This window comes from Bombina bombina, chromosome 3, assembly GCF_027579735.1.
Source record: "Bombina bombina isolate aBomBom1 chromosome 3, aBomBom1.pri, whole genome shotgun sequence".
Classification (NCBI taxonomy): Eukaryota; Metazoa; Chordata; class Amphibia; order Anura; family Bombinatoridae; genus Bombina; species Bombina bombina.
This window is the reverse complement of record NC_069501.1, coordinates 180,417,223-180,424,983: the sequence shown is the minus strand read 5'-3', so window position 1 is coordinate 180,424,983 and position 7,761 is coordinate 180,417,223.

The window sequence follows — 7,761 nt, the reverse complement described above, 5'->3', positions numbered from 1 at the left end:
AAAAGACGTTCCTTCTTTGAAGAAGGATTAGGACACAATGATGGAACAACAATCTCTTGATTGATATTCCTGTTAGAAACCACCTTAGGTAAAAACCCAGGTTTGGTACGCAGAACTACCTTGTCTGAATGAAAAATCAGATAAAGAGAATCACAATGTAAGGCAGATAACTCAAGAGACTCTTCAAGCCGAGGAAATAGCCATCAAAAACAGAACTTTCCAAGATAAAAGTTTAATATCAATGGAATGAAGGGGTTCAAATGGAACTCCCTGAAGAACTTTAAGAACCAAGTTTAAGCTCCACGGGGGAGCAACAGTTTTAAACACAGGCTTAATCCTAACCAAAGCCTGACAAAATGCCTGGACGTCTGGAACTTCTGCCAGACGCTTGTGCAAAAGAATAGACAGAGCAGAGATCTGTCCTTTCAAAGAACTAGCTGATAAGCCTTTGTCCAAACCCTCTTGGAGAAAGGACAATATCCTAGGAATCCTAACCTTACTCCGTGAGTAACTCTTGGATTCACACCAATAAAGATATTTACGCCATATCTTATGGTAGATTTTCCTGGTGACAGGCTTCCGAGCCTGTATTAAGGTATCAATGACTGACTCGGAGAAGCCACACCTTGATAGAATGAAGCGTTCAATCTCCATGCAGTCAGTCTCAGAGAAATTAGATTTGGATGATTGAAAGGACCTTGTATTAGAAGGTCATGCCTCAGAGGCAGAGTCCATGGTGGAAGAGATGACATGTCCACTAGGTCTGCATACCAGGTCCTGCGTGGCCACGCAGGCGCTATTATCAGAATCACTGATGCTCTCTCCTGTTTGATTTTGGCAATCAGTCGAGGGAGCAGAGGAAACGTGGAAACACATAGGCCAGGTTGAAGAACCAAGGAGCTGCTAGAGCATCTATCAGCGTTGCTCCCGGATCCCTGGATACGTAACAAGGAAGCTTGGCGTTCTGGCGAGACGCCATGAGATCCAGTTCTGGTTTGCCCCAACGATGGACCAGTTGAGCAAACACCTCCAGATGGAGTTCCCACTCCCCCGGATGAAAAGTCTGACGACTTAGAAAATCCGCCTACCAGTTCTCTACGCCTGGGATGTGGATCGCTGACAGGTGGCAAGAGTGAGACTCTGCCCAGCGAATTATCTTTGAGACTTCTAACATCGCTAGGGAACTCCTGGTTCCCCCTTGATGGTTGATGTAAGCCACAGTCGTGATGTTGTCCGACTGAAATCTGATGAACCTCAGTGTTGCTAACTGAGGCCAAGCTAGAAGAGCATTGAATATTGCTCTTAACTCCAGAATATTTATTGGGATGAGTTTCTCCTCCTGAGTCCACGATCCCTGAGCCTTCAGGGAGTTCCAGACTGAGCCCCAAACTAGAAGGCTGGCATCTCTTGTTAGAATCGTCCAATCTGGCCTACGAAAGGTCATACCCTTGGACAGATGGACCCGAGAAAGCCACCATAGAAGAGAATCTCTGGTCTCTTGATCCAGATTTAGTAGAGGGGACAAATCTGAGTAATCCCCATTCCACTGACTTAGCATGCATAACTGCAGCGGTCTGAGATGCAGGCGCGCAAATGGCACTATGTCCATTGCCGCTACCATTAAGCTGATTACTTCCATGCACTGAGCCACTGAAGGGCGTGGAATGGAATGAAGGACACGGCAAGCATTTAGAAGTTTTGATAACCTGGACTCCGTCAGGTAAATTTTCATCTCTACAGAATCTATAAGAGTCCCTAGGAAGGAGACTCTTCTGAGTGGTGATAGAGAACTCTTTTCCACGTTCACTTTCCACCCATGTGACCTCAGAAATGCCAGAACTACGGATAGGGGGCCGTTCCTTCATGCTGTCTTGGGGGCAGCAGCAGGCTTTCTGGCCTGCTTGCCCTTGTTCCAGGACTGGTTAGGTTTCCAGGCCTGTCTAGAATGAGCAACAGTTCCCTCTTGTTTTGAAGCGGAGGAAGTTGATGCTGCTACTGCCTTGAAATTTCGAAAGGCACGAAAATTAGACTGTTTGGCCTTTGATTTGGCCCTGTCCTGAGGAAGGGTATGACCCTTGCCTCCAGTAATGTCAGCAATAATTTCCTTCAAGCCAGGCCCGAATAAGGTCTGCCCCTTGAAAGGAATGTTGAGTAATTTAGACTTTGAAGTCACGTCAGCTGACCAGGATTTAAGCCATAGCGCCCTACGTGCCTGGATGGCGAACCCGGAATTCTTAGCCGTTAGTTTAGTCAAATGAACAATGGCATCAGAAACAAATGAGTTAGCTAGCTTAAGCGTTCTAAGCTTGTCAATAATTTCATTCAATGGAGCTGTCTGGATGGCCTCTTCCAGGGCCTCAAACCAGAATGCCGCTGCAGCAGTGACAGGCGCAATGCATGCAAGGGGCTGTAAAATAAAACCTTGTTGAATAAACATTTTCTTAAGGTAACCCTCCAATTTTTTATCCATTGGATCTGAAAAAGCACAACTGTCCTCAACCGTGATAGTGGTACGCTTAGCTAAAGTAGAAACTGCTCCCTCCACCTTAGGGACCGTCTGCCATAAGTCTGGTGTAGTGGCGTCTATTGGAAACATTTTTCTAAATATAGGAGGTGGGGAAAAGGGCACACCGGGTCTATCCCACTCCTTGCTAATAATTTCTGTAAGCCTTTTAGGTATAGGAAAAACGTCAGTACACACCGGCACCGCATAGTATCTATCCAGCCTACACAATTTCTCTGGAATTGCAACTGTGTTACAGTCATTCAGAGCAGCTAATACCTCCCCAAGCAATACACGGAGGTTCTCAAGCTTAAATTTAAAATTAGAAATCTCTGAATCAGGTTTCCCCGAGTCAGAGATGTCACCCACAGACTGAAGCTCTCCGTCCTCATGTTCTGCATACTGTGACGCAGTATCAGACATGGCTCTAACAGCATTTGCGCGCTCTGTATCTCTCCTAACCCCAGAGCTATCTTAATTCAGGCAATCTAGATAATACCTCTGACAGGGTATTATTCATGATTGCAGCCATGTCCTGCAAGGTAATCGCTATGGGCATCCCTGATGTAATTGGCGCCATATTAGCGTGCGTCCCCTGAGCGGGAGGCGAAGGGTCTGACACGCGGGGAGAGTTAGTCGGCATAACTTCCCCCTCGACAGAACCCTCTGGTGATAATTCTTTTATAGATAAAGACTGATCTTTACTGTTTAAGGTGAAATCAATACATTTAGTACACATTCTCCTATGGGGCTCCACCATGGCTTTCAAACATAATGAACAAGTAGGTTCCTCTGTGTCAGACATGTTTAAACAGACTAGCAATGAGACTAGCAAGCTTGGAAAACACTTTAAAACAAGTTTACAAGCAATATAAAAAACATTCCTGCTCCTTTAAGAAACACAAATTTTCCCAAATTTTGAAATAACAGTGAAAAAATGCAGTTACACTAACAAAATTTTTACAGTGTATGTAATAAGTTAGCAGAGCATTGCACCCACTTGCAAATGGATGATTAACCCCTTAATACCAAAAACGGAATAACAAATGACAAAAACGTTTTTTAAACAGTCACAACTGCCACAGCTCTACTGTGGCTTTTTACCTCCCTCAATACGAATTTTGAAGCCTTTTGAGCCCTTAAGAGAAGTCCTGGATCATGCAGGAAGAAGCTGGATGTCTGTGTTTGTAATTTTTGCTGTGCAAAAAAAACGCCAAAATAGGCCCTTCCCACTCATATTACAACAGTGGGAAGCCTCAGGGAACTGTTTCTAGGCAAAATTCAAGCCAGCCATGTGGAAAAAACTAGGCCCCAATAAGTTTTATCACCAAACATATGTAAAAAACGATTAAACATGCCAGCAAACGATTTAAAATACACTTTTATAAGAGTATGTATCTCTATTAATAAGCCTGATACCAGTCGCTATCACTGCATTTAAGGCTTTACTTACATTACTTCGGTATCAGCAGCATTTTCTAGCAAATTCCATCCCTAGAAAAATATTTTAACTGCACATACCTTATTACAGGAAAACCTGCACGCTATTCCCCCTCTGAAGTTACCTCACTCCTCAGAATATGTGAGAACAGCAAAGGATCTTAGTTACTTCTGCTAAAATCATAGAAAACGCAGGCAGATTTTTCTTCTAAATACTGCCTGAGATAAACAGTACACTCCGGTACCATTTAAAAATAACAAACTTTTGATTGAAGAAATAATCTAAGTATAAAACACCACAGTCCTCTTACGACCTCCATCTTAGTTGAGAGTTGCAAGAGAATGACTGGATATGGCAGTGAGGGGAGGAGCTATATAGCAGCTCTGCTGTGGGTGATCCTCTTGCAACTTCCTGTTGGGAAGGAGAATATCACACAAGTAATGGATGATCCGTGGACTGGATACACTTAACAAGAGAAAACAATGAAGTGGATGAGGCTTCCTGCCCCTTACGCTTTCCAGGATAGACACAAACAAGGAAGAAGTTTAACAAAACCCCTTTGTAGACTGAAGATAGAACTTCAAGGCTCGAACCACATCCAAGTTATGAAATAACCACTCCTTCGAAGGAGGAGGATTAGGACACACGGAAAGAACCACAACCCTCTGATTGAAGTCGTGATCTGAAACAATCATAGGAAGAAAACCTAACCCAGAAAGAACAGTCTTAGCTGCATGAAAAACTAGGTAAGGAACCTCACATTGCCAGCCAGCCAGTAGAAAAAAGGAACCTTCCAAGACAAAAAATCTTAATATCAACTTCATGCATAAGCACAAGCGGAGCCTTCTGCAAAACTTAGAACAAGATGTAAACTCCAAGGAGGAGCACTAGATCTAAACACAGGCCTGATCTAGACAAAGCCTGAACAAAACTGGACATCTGGAAGCTCTGTGAGCCTCTCAAGCAGTAAAACTGATAGGGCCGAAATCTGTCCCCTAAGGGAGCTAACAGAAGGCCCTTCCCCAGAGCCTCCTGGAGAAAGGAAAGGATCCTGGAAAACCTGGCCCTATGCCAGAATCCCCGCTCTACATACCAGAAGAAGTAGGTCCTACACCCCTTATGAGAAGTGCGACCATACACTGGCTCATGAGCTAGAACGAGAGAATCAACACTCAATCCAAAAAACCTCTCCTGGCTAAGACTAAGCAATCAATTCCACATAGTCATCTCAGAGAGTACAGGATGTGAGGAACACAAGGACCCTGCTCCAGCAGATCCCTGTAACAAGACGAAGCCCCTAAACTGAGCCACAACTCTAGATATAAACGGAGCAAACCGTCTCACTGACATCTGCTCCTCCTAGTATAGACCATCCACAACAAAGAGCGACATGGCTGAAAAAAAAGGTTAAAAGAAACCTGTAAGGAATGCTAGATGTCTAGCATATTCAGGATGAAAAGGCCGGAGCCCCATCTGGGTTCAAACCCACCATCTGCTACAGAAGCGGTGGAGCTAACCTGACGCCTTGAAATCCTGCTCAGCTTCCCCATCCGACACAAACATTCTAACAAGGAATGATTGTAGCGGACATCTGAACCTGAAGAGTACGCTCATAGAGAGGGTTGCTGGCAATGAGCCGACGTGGGCTTCCGCCCACCACCAAATACGAGAGACCCCCCCGTTAAGCAGGAGGAACTCTCCTTCTTTCAAAGAGGGTCTCCCCACTGAGAGGTCCCAACTGGTACGAACCCAGAAGACCAAATCCTCCAAGCAGAATGCTTGCTGAGGAACCAAAGGAATAATCAGAAGGAAATTCCCAACGAACGGACCTCCCTAGGACACTCTTCCCCCCATGGACAAGGAAGCGACTAGGTCAAAACCGCCCCGGGAGAACAAGAGAAAAATTACTCAGAACAGGGAGATCTGAACGGAACACTGGGAATTGATTTCCCCCACCGGTATTCCATGTAAGTCTGTTAAGACAGAATCACCAACACCATGCCGCAATCACGGCCTCGGCTGTGTATCACTCTCCAGCCCCCGCGTCAACAAAGACCAGAAGGGGGCTGGAGGGCATAACCCAATGGTAAATTGCAAGATCTGAGGATTAAAAGAAAGCTGCCTTCAGCTTGCTAGGCAGGGTAGATAAAAATCTCTGTCCGTAAGACAACACAGCATCCACCCTGGTGACGACACCAGCAACTCAGGTCTAGATCCAACTCTGAGGAAAAGACACAAACAAATCCCTAAAAGTCTATTAGCCGGATGAAGGTAAGAAACAAAGAAAAGCCGAAACCCGGGAACTATTGTAAAATCTGGAAACAGGATACTGCCATCTGAAACCCCAGATCCCAAGAAGGATCAGAACGAGGTTTACTGAAAGATACGGTTCCTAAGAACCGAAATTGCACAAAAAGGATGAAACAGGGAAGAAATCGTTCCTCCAAACAAAGGAAGGGAGAACCTTACATTCTCCAGCGAAAAAAAGAACTGATAAGCTATGCTTCAATATCATAGAACTCAATTAGGACGGAATGACCCTCCCCCCTATTAGGGCAGGCACCAACAGTGTAAGAAAAAATCCTGCAGTTTGAGAGATACTGGGACAATGACTCCAAAAGGTCCCTTGTCTTCTTTGACAAGACAATTGCTCCAGAAAGGAAGCCTAGTTCCAGTCTCTAGGACCCCTAGATCCATAGGATTCAGTATTAAGCACCCATCCCAGATAATGCCTAAACAGGTCCAGCCTGTTAACTAGGATAGATGGGCCTGCTGTACCTGGACCGGAATCTAGAAGAAAAAATGCCTCCTAAGTAGAAAGAAGGAACAGACCTAACTAGTATCTACAACAGGTCCTGTCTGTCATCTAGGATACGACATATCTTCCGGGACACTCCCGGGCTAAAAAGAAACTTCTTAAGTTCCAGCAAAGCTAGAACAACAGAGTAATCAAATTAAGCTCCGAGGCTTAAAATTGTTCCTCTAAAATATCGGTGGAAAAATTATCCTGAGCAGAAATCTATAAGCTTCCACCGGAGGTTTGCAACAATCTCGACCATCAAAGTCGATAGTATCAAAAATCCCAAGAGACGAAACGTCTTTCTAAGAAGAGTTTCTAAAATAATCCAGAACTAAAAAAAAACTATCCGAAATGGATTAGCAAAGAAAAAGGCAAGCGACCACAGTGATGAGCTTAAAAGGAGTGTGTAAACAAAAACATGTCCTGCCTGTCATACGACACAACCCCCCATAGAGCTCGGAACTGGGATTCTAAATAAATGATAAAACAAAAAGAAAACAAGACAACAAGGAATATCACCCTTCTCCACTCGTCTTAGTTAAGATCGTTATCTGATTTAGAGGACTGAGATTCAACTGACGGAGCAGTACTGGAAACCTCTAACATCGCCAAAACATCTCTCAGAAATAAACACAGGCGTGCCAATCTCAATCTAAATGCTAAGCCCTCCGCAGTCGGAAGACTCAAGCCAGCAGACTCCAATCCTGGAGGTTCTCCCTCTGAAGCCTCAGAGGGAACCGCATCCCCAGAGGACTGATCAGACACCAAATGTCCTTGGGCAGGAGAGCCCGGCCTAACCCCTCGCTTGTGCGTAGCAGGAATATGTAACCTTGCTAAGGCCGTAAATATGGCCATGCGGAAGTGCGTAGTAACCTCTGGTGGAAACAAACCCCTTGCAGGTGAAGGAGGATCGGAATTCAGCAAAACTGCATATGTAGGAACAGAATCAAGAAAAAACACACCTCACTGGACAAAGAGTCCTCAGAAGCGGATGGCTCAGTGGTCTCTAACATCTCA